A 21,601-nucleotide genomic window follows, 5' to 3' on the forward strand; every position below is an offset into this window, starting at 1 on the left:
CAAGAATTAAGAGTTTCTTCCAGGTTTCTCACTCAAGTGCAGGGGCCCAAGCACTTGGGCCATCTTCTACTGCTTTCCCAGGTCATAACAGAGAGCTGGATTAGAAGTGGAGCAGCCGGGACTTGAACTGGCGCCCATATGGGATGCCAGCACTGCAGGCGGCAGCTTTACCCATTATGTCACGTACCAGCTTGAAAGATTTATTTATTTACTTGAAAGGCAGAGTTATATAGAGAGGAGAGACAGAGAGAGATCTTCCATCTGCTGGTTCACTTTCCAGATGGCCACAATGACCGAGGCTAGGACAGGTCGAAGCCAGGAGCCGGGAGTTTCTTCCTGGTCTTTTACATGGGTTCAGGGGCCCAGGGACTTGGGCCATCTTCCATTGCTTTCCCAGGCACATTAGCAGGGAGCTGGATTGGTAATGGAACAGTCGGGACTCGAACTGGCGCCCTTATGGGATGCTGGTGCTGCAGGCTCTGACTTAATGCACTGCACCACAGCGCTGGCCCCTGAAACATTATTCTGATGAGTAAACTAAGACCTAGTAAAAGGCCACCTCAAAACACACCAAACACCCGAGTAACAGAGAAGGTTTATTGTGTGTGTGTGTGTGTGTGTGTGGAGGGGCAATAGGCTGTCTTCTCATGCAGCAGCCTGTACTGGGAGAACAGATTTAAAAATATATATATTTATTTTATTTATTTGAAAGAGTTACAGAGGCCAGCGCCGCGGCTCACTAGGCTAATCCTCCACCTTGCGGCGCCGGCACACTGGGTTCTAGTCCCCGGTCAGGGCACCAATCCTGTCCTGGTTGCCCCTCTTCCAGGCCAGCTCTCTGCTGTGGCCAGGGAGTGCAGTGGAGGATGGCCCAAGTGCTTGGGCCCTGCACCCCATGGGAGACCAGGAGAAGCACCTGGCTCCTGCCATCGGATCAGCGCGCTGCACCTACCGCGGCGGCCAATGGAAGGTGAACCAACGGCAAAAGGAAGACCTTTCTCTCTGTCTCTCTCTCTCACTGTCCACTCTGCCTGTTAAAAAAAAAAAAAAAAAAAAAAAAAGGAGTTACAGAGCGAGAGGTCTTCCATTTGATGGTTTACTCCCCAGATGGCTGCAACAACTGGAGCTGCGCCAATCCGAAGCCAGGAGCCAGGAGCTTCTTTTGGGTCTTCCACGTGGGTGCAGGGGCCCAAGGACTTGGGCCATCTATTGCTATCCCAGGCCACAGCAGAGAGCTGGATCAGAAGGGGAGCAGCCGGGACCTGAACTGGCGCCCATATGGGATGCCAGTGCTTCAGGGTTTCAATCCCCTGTGCTATAGTGCCGGCCCCAAGAAAACATATCTTATATAGCTTTGCAGAGGTAACTAAGTGGGAGTAGCGAATCCCATTAGGGTGGGGGTGGAGCTTGTGGTTGGGCCATTTGGTCACCTGACTTCTAGTCAGCCAGGCGGGGCTTAGGATCAAAGCTGATTGTACAAGATGGCGGCGGGCCGGAGCCTAAGATGGCGTCTGGGCCTCCTCCCATAGGAGGAGGCGGCGCCATTTTACTGAGACTGATTTTCCAAGATCACACAGCTAACGGGCGGTGAATTTGGATATTCACCCTGTAGTGTCTCTCTCCCTCTGACACACTTGTGTTCGTCCTGCAAAACCCAGCTTTGGTGGTCCCGTGTACCTGTGGATTCTCCCCTCACCAAACTGCGGCAGCGAGATGACCTTGTCCTCCGTGAGGAGACACAGCTAATTACAGTCCAGTGCCCGTTCGCCAGGGCTTCGTGCAAGCAGAGGGAGTTGGGGTCCTGCATCTCAGGCAGCCAGCGAGCTCGGGAGAGGGTGTTGTGCGCTAATAAGGACACCGGGGAGTTTTCCGGAGGCTGAAGGCAGGTGTGGGCGGCCAGAGGTGGGCACCTGCGGCTTTGCACCTGTCCCAGGAGGCTCAGCGGTGCCACACTCCTGGACGTATGCTGGAAACAGCCGTGTGTGGCTTGGAGGGTCAAGGCCTCATCACCAAGGCTGTTGCGGTTGGGATGTTTACACTTTATTCCGTGAATGAAGCCGAGCTGCGTATTATCAGAAAGATGAGAAGCGGCCCTGGGGATCCCTCCTGGTCGCCTAGCCGAGGACACCCGGATGATCCCCTGGGTTTTCAGCCCCAGGGCGATAACCGTTCCGTGTATCCCAGCACGCAGCACGGTGCCTGGCAGGCTAATGGCTTGGCTGCCAGGCCAGTTGGGCACCACGGTGGCGGTCAGGAGCTGGAGAATGGAAAGTAAGCCTGTGTGTCTTTCCCAGCGCCGCCCCCCGGGGCGCAGGGCAGGTTCGGTGTTCTGCCAAAGCCTGCCCCGACCCTGCGCAAACTCAGTCCCAGGGAGGTGACTGAGGGCTGAAGAAAGGACAGGTAGGCGATGGCGGCAATTTCTGCTCAGTGCCAGGAGCATTCACGTCTATTGTCTTAGGCCATCTCCCCCCCCCCCAACAGAATCCTAATCAGAACCAGACCCGGCATCAGAACCCCTGCCCCAGTTTTCCCCGCCGCGGAAACTGAGGCGCAGCGTGGTTCCGTCACTTGGCCAAGGTCACCCGGCCGGCTGCGGGGTGGGGGCGGGGGAGCCTTCTAACAAGTCAAAGCCCAACGGCCCGCCCCTCCTCCACCCGGGGAGACACTGCGGCGCCTACTCCGTTTGCGTAGCCGCCGGCGTTCGGGGAATCCCGCCAGGGGCCGCGGAGCCAGCGGAGGGCAGCTCGCTACGGCCGCCCGGAGGGATCTCAGGTTCGGAAGTTACGAAGTTTCCGTGCCTTTCGCGCGACTCCCAGTGTAGCTCGTTTCCGCGCCCCGGCGCGTTACGCCGCTAGCGCAGCGGGGCTCAGGTGCTGCAGCGGGGGGGAGGCGGCCCGGCGCCGGGAGGAAGGCGGGGACGCAGTTTACGTAAGCGTCCGCTCGCAGGTGCATGCGGCCGCCGCCGGCGTGTGCTCCCTGCGCGCTCCCAGGTGCGCAGTTGGCGCAGGCGCCGGCGCGGCGCGGCGGCGGGCGGGCGCTGGCTGGCGCTCTCAGGTGCGGCAGTGCGCGCGTGGAGGGGGCGCGCGGAGAGCGAGGGGGGCGGGCTTTCCGTTCCCCAGCAGCCGCGGGGCCCGCCCCCCAGCTCGGCCAATGGGCGCTCTCGGCGGCGTCACGTGCTCGCCACCGCCGCCGCCGAAGCGAAGACCGGAGCCGCGAGCGCCACCAGGGCAGCAGCCGCCGCAGCCGCCGCCGCTGGACTGAGGAGCCGGAGACGCGGGCGGACGAGGTGGCGGCGGCGGCGGAGCAGGAGCGGGCATCGGGCGCGGGCAGAGCGTGTTGGCGCGGGTAGGCTGCGGCGACGGGGCAGGCGCCTGCGCGGCGGGCCGTCCCGGGCGGGCGGCGGTTGAGGCGGCGGTTGAGGCGGTTGGCGGAGCCGGCCCGGGCCCCGCATTGTTTGTTGTGCGTCCTTAGCAGCGGTGGCGGCGGCGGCCGGGCGGGGAGCGGGGAGCAATCCCGGCCCGGTGCTCCGGCATTGTGACCGTCGCCGCCGCTGCGGTGTCCCGGCCGCTCCGGGCAAGGGCAGCTGGCAGCCTTCCTCACCTTCGGGGGACGGGGTCCCGGCCCAGACCAAGGGGAGGGCGTGGGCAGTGTGGGGACCGGGCGCCGGGAGGTCTGGGTAGGATGGAGGGCGAGGGGCTTGGAGCAGGTGTTGGAGGACATAGGGGGCAGGAGCTAGGGTAGAGGCGTGGGGGGGGCAGGTAGGGGGTGCGGGCAGGTTTGGGGTGAAATGGAGGTGGAGGTATCCGGGTCGCTGGAGGATGAGGGCCTTCGGGCAGGTTTTTTTTTTTTGGGGGGGGGGTGGGGGAGCTGGGGGTTAGGGCGAGCGGCGAGAGAGATGTAGGACATTCCTGTGGGTGGGGGAGCCCGTATAGGGTGGGCTGGAGGGCGCTTTGGGGAGAGCAGAGGCGAGTGGGATGGGACCGGGGAGTCGGAGGCAGGAATGGAAGGAGCGGATGTCCCGGCCGGCGCTGCGTTCGAGGGGCAGGGAGCGGGGCAGATACTGAAAAGGCCACCGGACGCGTGTGGAGGAGAATGGCGGAGGAGGGGTCCCGGTAGGGGGAAGGGTGGCCGGCAGGGTATGTGGGTATCGGGGGGGGGGGGTCTCTCGAGTGACGGTGAGGGAAATGTAGGGTGTCCCGGCGGAAGGTGTTGTCAGAGGGTAGGCCCGAGGCTCCCGGAGACCACGAGGGGCGTCTGGTCGGGAGGCAGGGATGGGGAGTGTAGGGTGCAAGGAGACTGGGGGAGACGTGGGGACAGTGGGTTAGGGTGATGAGGATGAACAGGAGGAGGAGGTGCGCGGGGCACTTGGTGGGCGTCTGAGGGAGGGAGGGAGGGAGGGAGAGGGTGTTGGCCTGGGCAGGGAGCCACAGCCCAGGAAGCTTGGGTTGGGGGCGCTTTGGACATGTGTGGGCCTCAAGGGAGTGGAGGGGAGAGGGAAGGATGTTCTTGGAGTGGCAGGGGAGGTGTCCGGACTCATGGATGGACATGCTTATGGGTAAGGAAGTGTAGGGAGAAGTTGGGGAGAAGGAAGGAGATGGGGGTGTGGGTGAAGGGGAATGAGAAGAGCGGGCAGAGGGGCTTCCGAGGGAATGTGTCCAGGTCTGGGATACCACACATGGAGAGAAGGAAACACAGGTGTGGGGCCCTGGACTTTGTGCTTAGGGAGAGGGAAAGAGGGAGTGGAGACGGAAGAGGGGAAGACGGGATATTTTGGAGTAGAGGATGTAGAAGAATGCGTAGTACCTAAACTGGGGTAAGGGAGGGGAAGGTAGGGGTGTGTGTGGGCATGTCTGAGTAGGAAGGGCTGTTAGTGTATTATATTGGAGGGGTGCAGGTTTAGGGCAAGAAACCACTGTTTAGGTTGGAGAGAGTTAGGAAAGCATGTTGCTTAGAGACTATGGAAAGTCCAAAGTGTGGGACTATGGGGAGGGATTGGAATATTTTGAGTCTTGAGAGATTAAAGGGACCAGAATTTTTAGGTTACTGAAAGTATAAAGGAAGGTAGAGTGTGGAAGTTGGGGGGGAAAGACAACCTAAAAGGAGAGGATTAAAATCCAGATTTAGAGGAACTGGAGATGGAGAGAGGTCGGGCGCAAGGGATGTGGATCCTGGAATGATGTTCATGGCAAATGGGAAACATTAAATCCCTACCATATATGAAAGTTCAGGCTTCTAGGATCGAAGCCTGATTTTAATCCCAGAACCCATTGAATAGGGGAGGGATAAGGGAGAGCTGAGTGCATATTCCCAAGTCTGGAGGAGATGTGTGGTGGGCATTGTCCTAGCATATTGGTTTGACAACTGGACAGATACTGGAGCTTTACAGTGTCATGAGGAGTGCACCAAGAATGAATGGAAGTGGGGCTGCAGCAGGTGTAGGGCAGATGAGATAGATGTCTTTGTGAAACTGCAGGGCCCAGCTGCCAGCAGCATTCAAGTAGCTGTGTGAGCGGGAGGAAGGGATACCTTGGTGTACCTCAGATACCTTGGTGCTTTCTGGGTAATGGGGCAGTATCAGGCATTGGGTGATAGAATATCTGACTCCCTTGTTACAGGCAGACTGAAGTGATGTACACACAGCTTTCAAAACTGGCAGAAATGGAGCCTTTTCATTCTTCAGCTCTCTTTGATAGGGTGAATAACTGAGACTGCATCAGCTTTTGTCCCACGTAGTTCAAGTAAAATTTAGTTGGAGGCTTTTTGGATTCCATGGTATTTTGGTTAGAGTTGGGGAGTGTAATATTAAAATTATGGAGGAAAGACCTTTCTGGGGTTGGGTGGACATATGGCCATCAGCTTGCTAACCACATGGGAAATAACCTTTAGGGGTCTGAGCACAGGCATTGCCGGGCAGGTGTCATTCAGCATTGTGTGGCTTGTGTTAGATTCTTTGGGATTTGGAAGGATTAAGCAAACTGCTTTGAGACTGCTTCAATAAGCAGAGTTTCCTAGAATCCTGAAAAATGGATTCTTTGACACTGAAAACTCAGTCTTGTCAAATTTTGGTAAAAGAAAAAAATATAAATTTCATCATTTTGCAGGAATAACTTGTCACTCTCTGAGCTTCGTGTAGTGTGTAGTATGGTACCTAGTATGATTTCAAATAAAAGGCCCGCTTTGGAAACTTGGGAGTTTTCTGGGTTGTTTAGTTCTTGTCTCTTGTTAATTTAGGAAGTATCTTAATGCAGCCATTGTATGCTCAAATAATAAAGTTTGAGTGGAAGTGGGACTCTTGCCTAAACTTAATGAGGGCTGAACAGAACATCAAATTTAAAGCAATCTGAATCTGTGAATATAAATATTTTAAAAATAGCCTGGAAGCTAATGATTTTTGAAATCTAAATTTCAGGTGTGTCATGCAGGCTGCAAAATAATGCTTTGAAGGCATTGCTTTAAGATTTTTTTTGGAGGGAAAGGTTTTTAAGTATAATAGGCTTTTGATTGAAACTCTTGGGGAGTATTTTGGGATTTGATGTATGTATGGATTATAATTAGTGGGAGCATATCTAACCCCCTTTGCTCCTTGACAGAGAATTTGAGCAGTAAGGTGTTTGCTGAATAGAGTGACCTTTGAAAATTCTCAAAAATATGGCCATTGTTTCCCCTTTGTATTTTTAAAGTCCATTGTGCTAGTTCATTTTATTGATTTGAGGTGAGCAGTACTTTCTTGCTCAGAATACTCAATTCTGCCATAGTGTTCTGATGTGACGGGATCATTTGTAGGCACTTAAAACTATTAACCCTAAGTTTATGAACAAGGAAAGCAGGTTATTTAGACTTTGTAGGCTAAATAATTGGGATGTGGTTTTTATTTTCGTTGGTGACTTGCTGGACAAGACACTTAATCCCTTTGTGCTTGTTTCCTTGCAGAAACCTGACTCTCTCCCTCCCCCTGAGAATTGAGATGATTTATATAAAACAAATTTAAGTCTTTTGGGAAAACTAGAACTGTGTAAATATGCCGATAGATTTTATTTGTTTAATTCCTTTTTCCTACCTCCCTCCCCCCTTGTGGTTTTTAGACTGGTCAGATGCTAATTGGTACTTCAGAATCCCCCATTAAGTGGACTGGTTTGTCATGAGAAGCTTGGATAGAGATGAAACTTCTGTGAATATCGGAGATAGTTGCAACTTTAAGTTGTTTATTCTTTTTGTCATCTGTCTACTTACCTTTCCTGGCTTATTTCTGATTTGAATTCTTCAGCCTGAGCAAAAGCTTATGGTTTCTAGCTATAGGCCAAATTGCTTCCAAGTGTGATTTCCAGAGGTGGAGTATTCCTCTAACTCAGTGAACTGAATTCTTAAATCAGGAATGATAAATACAACGCATTGGTTCAAAATTGATTAATTCTCAGTGACGTGAACAAAATAAGAGCTCTCTCCTTTTTCTAGTGGCATTAAACTTCCTTGTTAGTTATTGAATACTTTTTTCCTTTTTAAAGTTTTGGTTATCATTTAATTATTGATTACTTGATATTTCCAAGTCCATTGACAGGTTTTGCTCCATTTGAGGGGGAGTGATTTTTATAAATCACTTAAACTGAAATATATTTTATTTTACTTTATTTTTTAAAGATTTATTTATTTATTTGAAAGGCAGAGTTGAGAGGCAGAGAGAGAAAGAAGTCTTCCATCTGCTGGTTTCCCCAGACGGCTGCAGCGGCTGGAGCTGGGCTGATCTGAAGCCAGGAGCTTCTTCTGGGTCTCCCACGTGAGTGCAGGAGCCCAAGGACTCCAGGAACCAGGAGCTTCTTCCTGGTCTCACAGACGGGTGCAGGGGCCCAAGGACTTGGGCCATCTTTTGCTTTCCCAGGCCATAGGAGAGACTGGATAAGTGGAGCAGCTGGGAACAAGTGCCCATATGGGATGCCAGCACTGCAGGTGGAGGCTTTACTCACTACGCCACAGCTCTAGCCTCAAACTTAAATATATTTTAATGTTGTTTTTGGTTTACTAGTTGTAAAGAGTTTCCTGATGCTGGTTATGATTGACATTGTAGAAATGTAATGAGTAAGTTGCTTTATTAGAAAATAATTTGTCTTGAGTTTTGTAATACCCAGCTCTGATAGTGGTCTTTCTGTGCTAGCTGGTCTACTGTCATAGTTTGCTGTCTTACGTAACGTGTGTGGATGTCATTACCTATCTTACTGCACTTCTGTTTTCATTTGTTTTGCACACATCCTTTTATTGGAAGATTTGTTTTTCAAAATTTGTTTAGCTGTAGAAAACTGTTTCTGACAGGTAATTATGAGAGGATTCATAAACCAGTCTAATTTTAGAAAACTGTTGAGAGATGTAAGTTAAATTTATGCATCAATTAAAACAAATAAATTAATAAGACCAGATTAATGATGGTACAGATAGATAATGGAATGATTTGAGCCTGAAAAATATATTAATCTTTAATCTAGTTTTTAGGTTTTCTGTTGAATGTTAAGGTGATCCGCTAGATAATGCAATGATTTGAGCCTGAAAGATATTAATCTTGGGCCGGTGCCGTGGCTCACTTGGTTAATCCTCTACCTGCGGTGCCGGCATCCCATATTGGCGCTGGGTTCTAGTCCTGGTTGCTCCTCTTCCAGTCCAGCTCTCTGCTGTGGCTTGGGAGGGCAGTGGAGGATGGCATGAGTGCTTGGGTCCCTGCACCCACATGAAAGACCAGGAGGGAGCACCTGGCTCCTGGCTTCGGATTGGAGCAGCACCGGCCATGGCGGCCATTTGGGGAGTGGACCAGCGGAGGGAGGACCTTTCTTTCTCTCTGTCTCTCACTGTCTATAACTCTACCTGTCAAAAAAAAAAAAAAAAAAAGATATATTAATCTTTAACCTAGGTTTTTAGGTTTTTTAATTAAATAGTGAGGTGATCAGATGACCTGATTTGTCACTTTTTGCCTAATTTGAGTTATTTCTTGCCCTTATGGTCCTTTATTTAATTAATTTTATTTGTAGAGATTGATTTGTTTATTTGAAAGAATTACAGAGAATTATATATAGAAAGAGAGAGAGAAAAGAGAGAAGAGAGGTCTTCCATCTTCTGACTGACTCTGAAAATGGCCACAATGGCCAGGGCTGGGCCAGGCAGAAGCCAGGAACCTGGAGCTCTGTCTAGACCTCCCGCATGGATGGTGGGGACCCAATTACTTGGGCCATCTTCTGCTTTTCCAGGTGCATTAGCAGAGAGTTGAATCAGAAGCAGAGCAGCCGGGACTTGAACTGGTGCTCCAATATGGAATGTCAACATTGCAAGCAGCAGCTTAACCCACTGTGCCACAATCCTGGCCCCACTAACAGTTGCTTAAATGCACTGTATTTGAGAAGTATTATGCCTGCCTCACTGAAGAATTTCCAAGTATATGGGTAGCTGACCGAATGGAGCAGTCCTAAATTTTAGTTACTTAATAGTCAAATTGTCTTAACTTCTGACGTAACTAGCATTGTGTGAGACATCTGCTTTCTTCAGTTAACTTTAGCTCAACTCAGAAGGGTACAGTTGATTATATTAATAATAAAATCACAGCTTTGCATTGTGTGGCTTCATGGTTCATTTCCATTTGAAAAGTGAGAATTCTGCAGCAGGTTGTATAATAAATTCTGAGGCATTTCTGGGTCATGGATAAGATGTAGTTTGTTACTGCACCTGCAGAATTTCCTGTTCTTTGCAGTTTTCTAAGTGCCAGGACTTTTCAAAGTGTTCTGTTGGGCAGAACAGCAGTTTGTTTATGAATTTAATTTAACCAATTTAATACTGATGACATTAGCAAATAGTAATTGTCCCAAATGATATCTAGATTTTCTTTCTCTCGCTCTTTTTTTTATGATGCTTATTTTAGTGTAGCATTACTAAGCCTGTTTTACCAGTTAAATTCAGCAAGCATGCCTTGACATTTAGGCTCAAAGGCATTTTAAAATTCTATTTATTTATTTATTTATTTGTCAGGCAGAGTTAGAGTGAGAGACAGAGAGAAAGGATCCTTCCGTTGGTTCACCCCCTAAATGGCTGCGCTGATCTGAACCAGGAGCCAGGTGTTCCCTCTGGGTCTCCCACGCGGGTGCAGGGGCCCAAGCACTTGGGCCATCCTCCACTGCCTTCCCGTGCCACAGAAGAGAGCTGGACTGGAAGAGGAGCAACCAGGACTAGAACCCGGCACCCATATGGGATGCTGGCGCCGCAGGTGGAGGATTAACCAAGTGAGCCACGGTGCTGGCCCAAAGACATCTTTTTAAAAAAGAGATCTATTTATTTATTTGAAAGGCAGTTAGAGGAGAAACAGAGTGAACTTCCATCCACTGATTTACTCCTCACATGACCTCAAGTATGGATTCTGGGCCAGGCCAAAGCAAGAAGCCAGGAGCTTCTTCTGGGTCTCCGAGGAGGATAGGGGTTGTGGTGACAGGGGCCTAAACAGTTGGGCCATCCTCTGCTGCTTTTCCAGGCGCATTAGCAGGGAGCTGGATCAGAAGCAGAGCAGTGGAACTCAAACCAAATCGAACAGATTCCCATATGAGATGCTGGTGCCACTTAACCTGGTGTGCCACAGGGCAGTTCCATCAATCTTTTTTTTTTTTTTTTTTTAACTTATTTATTTGAAAGTCAGAGTTTACAGAGAGAGAGATTGGGGAGGGAGAGAGAGAATATGAAAGCTTCCATCTGCTGGTTCACTCTCCAAATGGGTGCAACCGCTGGAGCTGGGCCTTTCTCTAGTCGGAAGCCAGGAGCTTCCTATGGGTCTCCCACATGGGTGTAGGGCCCCAAAGACATGGGCCATCTTCCCCTGCTTTCTAGGCACATTAGTAAGGAGCTGGATCGGGAGTGGAGCAGCTGGGACTCTTAGGTGGCAGCTTTGTCCGCCACACCATAGTGCTGGCCCCAGGGCCTGTCATTCTTAAGATGTTTATAATTCAAGTAAATCTGAAACTCATCAAGCATTGATGTGATCATGGGCTTTTGTACAGCTTAACCTTCCTATGTTTTAACCTAATGAAGCTTGGGTGACTCTTGAATTAAATAAATGGATAACTCAGTTACCAAAGCTAATGTACTAGAGGGAAAAGGTGTAGCAGTTTTGATGATGTATGATAGCAGCTGGAGAGAATAAACATCCTAAGCTCTTGGTGTGAATATTTTCAATTGTTTCGGAAGTTGTGAATAAGCTTAGAATGTTAAGGTTAGCATGGAAAAACCAGATCTCAAACATGCTGTGATGGGGCTTTTAAAAATAAATGATTGTAAAAAGTGGGTACTAACTGATTTTTCTGATCTGCTGGCTCTGTGGTAAATGTTGTGGAATTATGCAGAATTGGTTTTTGAAATTGATCAGTATTATTGTTTAATAATGTCTTTTATTTCTAGAACTCACAGTTCATATACCTGCACTTTGGTCCCTGTGATAGCTGTGTAATATGGTGAACAGCAGAATACTACTTTAGGAGAAATGGAGGCACAAGGGGTTGACTGGTAGAGTAGAAATTGGCAGACTTTCAGCTCACTCTTTCAGAAACTGTGTATCAAATTCTTGTTAGTCCCTGAATTTGGCAAGGAAAGTTGGATGGCTGGGCAAATTTGAAACCTGCCTTTTTCAGTCAGCCCATTGAATACATACAAGTCTGTTCAAGGACTGCATGGGATAATGCTTAGCCCTCCTAGGAAGCTCAGGGTCCCAGGATTATGAGATAGTAATGAATCCTGAGAAAAAGGGCTGGCACATGGACTCTTCTGTGGACATGCTCTAAGTGCCCTGTGTGTAAACTAGAAGAAATTAAAAAAAAAAAAATCAGTGTATCTTTTTAAGTTGTATTTATTTGAAAGGCATGCTGAAAAAGAGGGAGGAGTGGAGAGAGATATCTCTCTCCATCTTCCATCTACTTCCAACATGTCTGCAACAGCTGGACCTGGGCCATGTTGAACTCAGGAGCCAGAACTCCATCTGGGTCTCCCACGTGGGTGGCAGGGATGCAAGTACTTGCGCCATCATCTGCTGCTCCTAGTTGCGTTAGTAAGAAACTGAATCTGAAGTGGAGGCAAGACTGGATCCCAGGCACTCCCATAAGGGATGCAGGTATCTCCCACAGTGGCTTAATCTGTGCACCACAAAACCAGTGCCCAGAAGAATGTCTTTGACTCTAGAAAACTTGGCTTTGAGAATCTGGTCCTGCCACTTACTATATAACATTTAACATTATATAACATTATATATATATATATATATACACACACACACACACACATACAATTATATAACATTATATAGCACATAACATTTTCTTCTGTAGAGAGAATTGAACGAAAGTTAAGGCCAGGCTTTGAAGTGATGAGAACATTTGACTCAGAAGGTAGTAGATTTTTATTTTTTGTCATAGATCTCTCTCCTCATGTCTAAAATTGGAATAAAACCTTTAATTTGAAGCTATAGTGAGGATTAAAGAAGACAAAAACATTTTTAAAAAGATTTTTAATTAATTAATTTATTTGAGAGTAGTTACAGACAGAGAAAGAAACAGAGAAACGTCTTCCATCCGTTGGTTCACTCCCTAAATTGCCGTAACGGCCGGAGCTGCACCAATCCGAAGCCAGGAGCCAGGTGCTTCTTCCTGGTCTCCCAAGTCTTGGGCCATTTTCTGCTGCTTTCCCAGGCCACAGCAGAGAGCTGGATTGCAAGAGGAGCAACTGGGACTAGAACCAGCACCCATATGGGATGCAGGCACCTCAGGTGGAAGATTAACCTACTGCACCACAGTGCTGACCCCTAGAACACTTTTTTTTTTAAAAGGTTTATTTTTATTTATTTGAAAGAGTTACAGAGAGAGGTAGAGAGAGAGAGAGAGAGAGAGAAAGAGAGAGAGGTAGAGATGGGGGGAGGTCTTCAATCCGCTGGTTCACAGGCTGTGGCTTTAACCTGCTGCGCCACAGCGCTGGCCCCAAAAACACTTTTTAAAGATGTAAAACATACAACATTTTCTTCTGTAGAGAGAATTGAACGAAAGTTAAGGCCAGGCTTTGAAGTGATGAGAACATTTGACTCAGAAGGTAGTAGATTTTTATTTTTTGTCATGGAATTTTTAAACATATGGATGCTGGCGCTGTGGGTTAAAGCCCTGGCCTGAAGTGCCAGCATCCCATAAACATATGTAAAAGATAACAGAACAGTGAACTTCCACCACCCAACAGTTATTTTTACTTTATGGTTCTTATTTCATTATTCCTCATTTGCAATTACATTTGATTTTTGCTAGAATATTCATAACAGTTCTTAGACATCTTATATTTTTATCCATAAATAGTATGTATTTCTAATTGATAAGAGCCTGACACCCTCCCCTACCCCAACAAAACTAATGTCCCACACTAATAATTCTTTGTCTTATATTCAGAAGGATCTGAATTTGAGGGATAGCCTACCAGTTACCAGTTTTGTGCACTAAGCATATCATTTACTCTGAGCTTCTGCTTCCTTATCTGTCACATAAAGATAATACCTAATGAAGTTATGAGCTTAAATGAAATAACATAAAATGCCTCACACAAAAGTTCTCAGTAACTGGTGTCACTTGTCGCTTGAGCCTCCTATGGCCGCGGCTCACTAGGCTAATCTTCCGCCTGTGGCACTGGCACTCCGGGTTCTTGTCCCAGTTGCTCCTCTTCCAGGCCAGCTCTCTGCTGTGGCCAGGGAGTGCAGTGGAGGATGGCCCAAGTGCTTGGGCCCTGCACCCGCATGGGAGACCAGGAGGAAGCACCTGGCTCCTGGCTTCGGATCAGCGCAGCGCGCCCACCTCAGCAGCCACTTGGTGGGTAAACCAATGGAAAAAGGAAGACCTTTCTCTCTGTCTCTGTCACTGTCTACTCTGCCTGTCCAAAAAAAAAAAAAAAAAAAAAAAGAATTATGGGCTGCCCTCTCCCCTTCTTTAGTATCACAGAGAGTAATGGTACTTTGGAATTACTGTCCACTAGCTTAACAAAATTTCTCTTCGTTGGGCTGTTTGACTTTTCTAGTGAAATTCTCTAACAATGGAAATGATGTCTGTTCTCCCTCTCTCTCCTGTGGCTTCTTTTTTCTTTTTCTTTTTTTTTTTTTTAGATTATTTATTTATTTATTTATTTTTGACAGGCAGAGTGGACAGTGAGAGAGAGACAGAGAGAAAGGTCTTCCTTTGCCGTTGGTTCACCCTCCAATGGCCGCCACTGCCGGCGCACTGCGGCCAGCGCACCACACTGATCCGAAGGCAGGAGCCAGGTGCTTATCCTGGTCTCCTATGGGGTGCAGGGCCCAAGCACTTGGCCATCCTCCACTGCACTCCTGGGCCATAGCAGAGAGCTGGCCTAGAAGAGGGGCAACTGGGATAGAATCTGGCGCCCCGACCGGGACTAGAACCCGGTGTGCTGGCGCCTCTAGGCGGAGGATTAGCCTGTTGAACCACGGCGCCGGCCTCCTGTGGCTTCTTAATTTCCTTATCTACTCACTCATTCCAGTCACCACATACATACTGGATTTCATCTGTTTATTTATAATTTGGTATTTATATAAAGTGAACAAATTTTATGTTTCTTATATACAGATTTAGAAACGAAGTGATGTTTCCCACCCTGTCCTCCCTCTTGCCCATGCCCCTACCTTCCCTCTGCCTTCTTTCTTATTTTTTCTTTTCTTTTTTACAATGACATACTTTCAGTTTATGTTATAATCATAAGCCAAACCCTCCACTAAGTAAAGAATTCAACAAATAGTAAAAAGAAAGAAGAAACATCACTGTTCTTCAACAGTAGGCAAAGGACTGTAAACAATAATCAGATCTCAAAATGTCAATTTTGCTCCTATATCTTACTTTTTTTATATGGTATTAGTATGCTAAATTTTTTTAAAGATTTATTTATTTATTTGAAAGGTAGAGTTACAGAGAGGCAGAAGCAGAGAGAGAGGTCTTCCATCCACTGGTTCACTCCCCAAATGGCCGCAACTGCTGAAGCTGAGCTGATCCGAAGCCAGGAGCTTCTTCCTTCTCCCATGTGGGCACAGGGACCCAAGGACTTGGGCCATCTTCTGCTTTCCCAGGCCACAGCAGAGAGCTGGATTGGAAGTGGAGCAGCTGGGACTCGAACTGGTGCCCACATGGGATGCCGGCACTGCAGGCGGCAGCTTTACCTGCTATGCCACAGCGCCGACCCCAATCTGTTAATTTTTTTAACAACTCTTTTTGGGCTACACAGTTTCTTCCAGCTACTAACCAATTTGTATGCTTCCCTTTATAGCATAACTTCTTGAAAAGGTTGTTTCTCCCCATCCGTTCTCAGTTTTCCTGTTCTCTTGTGAACTCTCTAGTGAGATTTTCAGCCCTGTCACTTTGATGAAACTGCTGCTGTCAAAATCACCACATTTCTTACCTGATCTAGTATCAGCATTTGTTGTGTAGATCCTTTTGTTTGGAAACATTTTATAGTTTGGTTTCTAGGATTCCACACTCTGCTGCTGCTTCTCCATCGTCTTTTCTGGTTCTTCCTCATTACTCTCACCTCTTAATAGTGGACAACGACATGGGATCTCTGCTCTTTTTTTCTCATTTCCTTGGCCCTGTCTCGTGGTCTTAAATATTGTACATGTGCTGATGACTCTCAGATTTTTGTCTCTAATTTGGAACTCTGGGCTTACGTATCCTGCTGCCTACCTTTTATCTTCACTTACACAAGGGGCTTCAACAAGTAGCCCAGGTACTCAGATGTGGAATGTGGACATCTCAAATGGCAATTTAATGGCTTTGCCAAATGCCTACTGTCCTACATTATCTTTTTTTCTTAAATTTATTTATTTATTTGAGAGGCAGAGTTACAGACAGAGACAGAGAGACAGATCTTCCATCCGCTGCAATAGCTGGGGTTGGGCCAGGCCGAAGCCAGGAGCCTACATGGGTGTCAGGGTCCCAAGTATTTGGGCTATCTTCTGCTTTCCCAGGCATATTAGATGGGAGCTGGATCATAAGTGGAGCAATTGGGACTGGCGCCCATATGGGATCCCGGTGGAGGCTTAAGCTGCTGCCCCACAATGCTTGCCCCTTGATTAGCATCTTAAACTGTGTTTGTTCCAAATCCAATTCCTGATGTTTACCTTGTTGCCTCTTTTCCCTGCCTCTCTTGTAGTCTTCCACATCTTAGTTAATAGCAACTGCATCTTTCCAGTTACTCAGGCCAAAAAGTGACAGTCACCTTTGACTTTCACACCCCACATCTGATCCGTCAAGAAATCTTGTCAGCTTTTATTCAGGTGCTGTCCACCTCTGGTCTGATTCAGCTTAGCTGAGCTATGGCTGTAGCCCTCTTTTGCTCTTGTCCCTTTATAATCTATTCTCAATACAGTAGTAAGAGTGACTTTTTAAAAAAGATTTATTTACTTATTTGAGAGGCAGAGTTACAGAGAGGGAGAGACAGAGAGAGGTCTTCCAGCTGGTTCACTCTGAAAATGGTCGCAATGGCCAGAGCTGGGCTGATTGGAAATCAGGAGCTTCTTCTGGGTCTTCCACGTGGGTGCAGGGGCCCAAGGACTTGGGCCATCTTCTGCTTTCCCAGGTTGTAGGCAGAGAGCTAGACCTGAAGAGGAGCAGCCAGGACTTGAATCAGTGCCCATATGGGTTGCAGATGCTTAGCCTCCTAAGCCACAGTGCCAGCCCCAGTAAGAGTAATCTTAATAAAGGTATAGGTCTGGTGTTGTGGCATTGTGGGTTAGGCTGCTGCCTGTGATGCTAGCATCTCATATGGGTGCTGGTTCGCTTCCTGGCTTCTTTACTTCTATTCAGCTCTCCACTAGCATTCCTGGGAAAGCAGTGGAAGATGGCTCAAGAACTTGGGTCCCTGCCACCCTATATGGGAGACCCAGATGAAGCTCTTGGCTCCTGCTTTGGCCTGGCTCAGCTCTGGCTGTTGTGGCCATTTGAAGAATGAGCCATCGGATGGAAAATCTCTGTCTCTCCCTCTCTGTGAATCTGACTTCCAAATAAATAAATAAATGTTTAAAAGAAAATAAAGGTGAGTCAGATTTTGTCTTCTCTGATCAAAACTATCTGATCCCCTATCTTGCTCAAAGTAAAAGACCACGTCCTATCAGATCCTTATGTGATGTGGTCCCCTTTGCCCTTTAACCTCCCTCTTCATGCTTACTGTGTTCTGGCGCTGCAGCCCTCTTGCTGTTCCTTTAACATGCCAGACTATTCCTGTCTTGGTTCCTTTGCATTTGCTGCTGTTCACCCTGCCTTGTTCTGCCTTATCTCTGTAGTCACTGATGCTGTCTCTCAGTGAGAGAGAGAGAGAGAGAGAGAGAGAGAGAGAGAGAAAGGTCTTCGTTTTCCATTGGTTTACCCCCCAAATGGCTGCTATAGTTGGCGCGCTGCGCTGATCCGAAGCCAGGAGCCAGGTGCTTCCTCCTGGTCTCCCATGTGGGTGCAGGGCCCAAGCACTTGGGCCATCCTCCACTGTGTTCCCGGGCCACAGCAGAGAGCTGGCCTGGAAGAGGAGCAACCGGGACAGAATCCGGCGCCCCGACCGGGACTAGAACCCGGTGTGCCGGTGCCGCAGGTGGAGGATTAGCCAAGTGAGCTGCGGCGCCGGCCGATGCCTTCTCTTACCACCCTTTTAAGATGGCAGCCCCTCCTCTCTTGGCTCCCCCGGCCCTTCCTTCCCACTCTGCTTTTTTCTTTCACCTTTTTTTCACTTTTTAAATTTTGGAAGTTTTAGATTTACAGAAAAATTGTAAAAATAATATAAAGGGTTCCCAAATACTCGACCAAAATTACCTTATTACCATCCTACATTCACAACTAATGAACTGATACCGATACTTTATTATTAATTCAAGTGCATGCCTTATTCCAGCTTTCTTATATTTTACCTAGTGCCACTGTTCCAGGATTACGTCCAGGAGACAGTATTACATTTAGTTGGCATGTCTCCTTAGTCTCTTTTTCTGTGACTGTTTCCTAAACTTGTTTTCATGGCCTCAACAGTTTTGAGGAGTGCTGTCAGTCCTTCTGCAGAACATTGCTCATTTAGCATGTGGATGATGTGTTTTTTTCTTGAATGGATGAGGTTATGGGTGTGGGTAAGAAGCTCTCAGAGGTGGTGTCTTTCTCAGCTAGCAGCATGATTTATCACTACTGATGTTAACCTGGATCACCTGGCTTAAGAAGTGTTTGCCAGGTGTCTACACTTTAAAATTTACTCTTCCTTTTTCCTTACTGGGCTTTTTTTTTTTTTTTTTTTTAATGTTTATGTATTTGAAAGGCAAAGTTATAGAGAAAGATGGAGAGAGACAGAGAGAGTGATCTTACATCCGCTAGTCCACTCTCCAAATTATTGCAACAATTAGGGCCAGGCTGAAGCCAGGAACCTGAAACTGTACAGGTCTCTCATTTGGGTGCAGGGGCCCAAAGACTTGGGCCATCTTCTGCTACTTTCCCTGGGAGCTGGGAAAGCTACTTTAGCAGGAAGCTGGATTGGAAGTGGAGCAGCTGAGACTTGAACCAGCACCCATATGGGATGCTGGCATTGAGGACTGCAACACTGACCCTCTTTACAGGACTTTGGGGAGGAAGTCACTGTGTACAGCCCACACTTAAGGAGTCCATCTCCTTGAAGTTGGACTATATACATAAATTATTTTAAACACCACACAGGAGATTTGTTTAATATCAGTATGGATTCATTGATATTTATATTTTTGGTTATAGCCCAGTGCTACTTTGCTTATAAAGTTGCTCAGATTGTTTCAGTTTTTGCCATTGGAAGCTCTTTCAGTTGGCTCTTATGTCCATTTCTTTATTTTTTTAAAGATTTACTTTTTGGGGGTAAAGATATTTATTTATTTGAAAGGCAGAGTTAGAGGTAGAAAGAGAGAGAGAGACAGAAAGGTCTTCCTTTTTTGTTGGTTCACCCCTCAAGTGGCCGCTGTGGCTGGCAGGTTGTGGCTGGCGTGCTGCACCAATCCAAAGCCAGGAACCAGGTGCTTCTTCCTGGTCTCCCATGTGGGTGCAGGGCCCAAGCACTTGGGCCATCCTCCACTGCACTCCTTGGCCATATCAGAGAGCTGGACAGGAAGAGGAGCGACCGGGACAGAATCCGGCATCCCGACCAGGACTAGAACCCGGTGTGCCGGCGCCACAGGTGGAGGATTAGCTTAGTGAGCCGTGGCGCCTGCCTTTTATTTTTTTGATATATTTGCTTTTCTTCTTCTTCATGACCATCCTTACTATTTTATTTCTCTTAATTTTGAGTCTTTACTAAGCACTGTGCTAGTTGCATTATGGTATACAAAGTATATGCAAAACCATGACCTTTTAGAGATTGCAGTCCACTCATATTAAGGTTTTTGATGGGGACCAGTGCTGTGGTGTAGTGGGTAAAAGCTGCAGCCTGCAGTGCCAGCATCCCATATAGGTGCCGGTTCGAGTCCTGGCTACTCCACTTCCAATCCAGCTCTCTGCTACGGCCTGGGAAAACAGTAGAAGATGGCCCAAGGCCACAAGGACTTGGGCCCCTGCACCCTTGTGGAAGACCCAGAAGAAGCTCCTGGTTCCTGGCTTCGGATTGGCACAGCTCTGGCCGTTGCAGCCATTTGGGGAATGAACCAATGGATGGAAGACCTCCTTTTCTCCCTCTCTGCCTCTCCTCTCTTTCTGTAATTCTGACTTTCAAATGAATAAATATTTTTTTAAAAAAATGTTTTGGTGGTATGATATGTATTTCTTTTTTAAAGACTTAAGTACCTAAGAGGTAAAGTGGTCTGGGAATGCAGAAGAGTAAGGAATTATTTTCTAGTTGAAGAGAGTAGGGGAGACTAAAGAAAGGATGTGGTATGTGATATTTGTTCTGAGCCATGGAAAACAATAGGATTTGATTATGAGAAAATGGAGTAGAGAATTCCGCATGGAGGGAATAGCATTAGCAAAATAATGAGTGCTCAAGAGTTGTAGGGAGAATAGCAAGTGATTTATTTAAACATAAGAGAATATTCAAGAAACTGGTAGAGTATAAATTTGGAGAAAAATGTTGGAGTCACTGATAGCCTTGAATGCAAGAATAAGGAATTCTGATTGTATTTGTCGACTATGAGGCTCCCTGAATGACTTCAGGACTGTCTTTATGAACTTGACAACTGTTTTTAAAATTTTTTAGATTTTGTTTGTTTATTTATTTGAAAAGCAGAGTTAGAGAGCAGGAGAGAGAGATATCTTCCATTTGCTGGTTTTACTCAAATGGCCACAATGGCTAGAGCTGGGCCGGGGTGAAGCCAGGAGCTTCTTCCAGGTCTCTCACGTGGGTGCAGAGACATGAGTACTTGGTTGGGCCATCCTCTTCTTTCCCAGACTCATTAGGAGGGAGCTGGATCAGAAGCGGGGCAGCCAGGACTCAAACTGTCGTCCTTATGTGATGCTGGTGCTACAGGAGGCAACAAACTTAGTAGAGAGAAAGAAATGCACACACTGATTAAAATGTGATTGCAGGGGCCGTCGTTTGTGTCATCAGGCTGCCTGCAACTCCAGCATCCCAGTAGGAGTCGTGGAAGAAGTTCTTGGTCCCCGGCCAGGGCCTAACCTTTGCTATTGTGGCCATTTGGGGAGTGAACCAGCAGATGGAAGATCTGTCGTACCCTCTCTGGATCTCTCTTTCAAATAAATAAGTAATTTTTAAAATGACTGTAATAGTTTAGAGGAAAAATGATAGAGGTAGTGAACGTGGGCATAAAAAGGATGTCTTGCAGTTATGAAACTTGGTGACTGGATGTGAGGGCTGCACAGTAAGTTTGAAGCCTGCTTGGTTGGGAAGGCTGGAATGCCCTGTATAGAAGTAGGAAACCCAAGAGAAGTGAAATCCAGAGGCAAGTTCATTTTTGATTTGGTGACGTTGTGACATGCAGGTAATGATTGTTCTGATAAAAAGAAAGTCATCTCTTTAGAAAGGATGTGCATCTGACTTTGGTGCCTTCATTTTGATAGAGTAGACTGCCAGAAAGGGAAGACTCAATTTCTGAGTTTATTGATGGGGTCAGAATCCAAGATAATTGATTTGAAAAGCTTCTGATAAGGCATCTGATTTTTCTTTTGATCTCGAAGTAGCTTAACATGTTTCACTGTTAGGTAATTTTCTCTAGATTATAAAAGCACATGTGTGTTTTCAGTAATTTGAGTGCTCCTTTCCTGCTGTTTCATTGGCTGTGGATATCAAAGCAGTGTCTGGCTTAACTCATTTGAAAACAGTAGAGGAGTCAGTGCCTATCCTCCCTGTTTGAAGACAGCAGATTAGCTTTCTCAGTAGTAATCTTGATCACCTTGTTGAGATGAAGGCAATGTTTATTTGAGTTAGATCATGACATACTCTCCTTTTCCCCTCCTAGGACACAGAGCCACAATGGAAAAGGATTAAACCTTCTAACCTAATTAATGGTAGTGAAGGTGTTAGTTGCCAAAACATTTCTGTGACAACTGTGCTTAACAAAATAATAGAAGATATCAGAGGATTTAGCTTCTATTCTGGGTAACTTCAAGAACAGAATAAGGTTTTTGTTTATTTC

General features: G+C 47.1%; 1 protein-coding gene across 2 annotated transcripts in view; it reads left to right on the forward strand.

Moving 5' to 3' along the window:
* The first annotated feature begins 3,221 nt into the window (after window positions 1–3,221).
* STRBP (spermatid perinuclear RNA binding protein) overlaps window positions 3,222–21,601 on the forward strand; it is a 161,488-nt gene continuing 143,108 nt past the window's right edge. The window contains exon 1 of one of the 2 annotated variants that reach the window (XM_062207596.1): window positions 3,222–3,345. The gene's annotated coding sequence lies outside the window, so the exon portion shown is untranslated. The remainder of the gene's footprint in view (window positions 3,346–21,601) is intronic. The other variant, XM_062207595.1, reaches the window with a different exon arrangement.

The sequence above is a fragment of the Lepus europaeus genome, chromosome 12 (assembly GCF_033115175.1).
Source record: "Lepus europaeus isolate LE1 chromosome 12, mLepTim1.pri, whole genome shotgun sequence".
Classification (NCBI taxonomy): Eukaryota; Metazoa; Chordata; class Mammalia; order Lagomorpha; family Leporidae; genus Lepus; species Lepus europaeus.